This window comes from Amphimedon queenslandica, unplaced genomic scaffold (assembly GCF_000090795.2).
Source record: "Amphimedon queenslandica unplaced genomic scaffold, v1.1 AMPQUscaffold_11687, whole genome shotgun sequence".
Taxonomy (NCBI): domain Eukaryota; kingdom Metazoa; phylum Porifera; class Demospongiae; order Haplosclerida; family Niphatidae; genus Amphimedon; species Amphimedon queenslandica.
In genome coordinates, this window is record NW_003548071.1 from 3222 (window position 1) to 4930 (window position 1709).

A 1709-nucleotide genomic window follows, 5' to 3' on the forward strand; every position below is an offset into this window, starting at 1 on the left:
CATTATCTATGGTAGGACTCATTAGATCTATTTGAGGGTCTATTAGTTTAGACGCAGATCTATGGTTTATAGACCAATGTCCAAATTTGCATAATCTAATATACATGTTCTTATATTGTGTAGAAATTTTCAGCAGATTCTGTTTAAAATTGGCTTTTTTATAAATTTTTGAAGTTGCTCAAAAATCAGACCAAAGACCCTGTAGGCAGAGGCGTATTTAAGGGGGGGCTGAGGGGGCTTGAGCACCCCCCTCAGGGCTGGGCTCAAAAAAAATTACTGAAGTCCTGGACTCTTGCATCACTACCAAGCCTCTTAACAAAGTTATCTAGCCCCCTGATCATGATTTCAGCAGTTTCCAGTGCTTTAAGGAGCAATCAGAAGTACTAGTAACATAGCAGTATGCTTGAAATGATCTTGGCCCCACCCGTAATTGACGAAAATGCAGGAAAAGGCCGTTTTACCGCCGTAAAGTGGGTGTGGCCAAAATCGCGGCGCGCTTCGCGCGCCTTTAGCACCTCCCTCCTTCAATTCCTAGATACGCCCCTGCTGTAGGGTTTTCATCAAAAATGGCTAAAGGATAATTCGCCTTTTTGATACATGTATAGATCTATACATGTCCTTATGTTGTGTAGAAATTTTGATCAAAATTGGATTTTTAAATAAGTGCTCCAAAAGTGGGCTGATGATAGACTTAGCATGCTTTGTGAGAAAGCCTGTGTCAAGCACTATAAGACTTTACATAGACTATAGACACAAAGTGCAATATTTTGACTTAATCATGGTTTGATACAGAATGGTGTGATCTATCCAAAAAAGACCAACATGTCGCAGTGAATTTATGAGTAACCCTATACACAGTATCAACAATATTTAGACTCAAATGTCATTTCTTTTTTGGATAGATGACACAATTCTATAATCAAACCATGATCACTGATCAGATCAAAGTATTGTTAAATTCATAATCGTATTATGCAGAACATGAATACGATTATGAATTTAACCATAGATACTTTAATACATAACAACTCCCAAATTTACAGCCCCACCCAAACTAGACTAGATCAACTAGAAGCAGATCTGAACTAGAAGAAACTGATCGCTATGAAAATTACTCTCTTTCTCGTGTTATTTTCTTGTAAGTTACCATAATATTTTGCTAAAATTATACTGACACTTGCTACAAACTAATAAAGGCCTTTCTACACCAGTACTTCTAATGCACATTGAACTGGTTTGAAACCGGTTCCGGTCATTCCACACCTGATGCGCATTTGCTTCAATGAGCAATATCTCAAACCACATCCATATGTGGTTTGAATGCCGGCGCATTCAATAGATAACCAATGGCAGCTGGATCAGAAATGCTATCAAAATAATTATACAGGATCCTCAAGATAGTGTGGAATCAATTGATGCGCATTGAATGCGCATACCGGTAAGTTTAAACATAAACATAAACCAGTTCAAACCGCATTGCAAGTGTAGAAAGGCCTTTAGCTGAATGATTAAAAATCCTCCTTCAGCTTGCAACATTCAATGTTTTGTGTAGTCTGACTACACAAATATTGAATGTTGCAAGCTGAAGGAGGATTACTGTCCTAATCTAGATCTATTTTATCAAGAGTAGACCGTAGGTCGGGAATCGGGATATATTCGCGGCTGCTTATTTTCGCCGCACTCAGCAATTACCATGGTTACAAGATGCA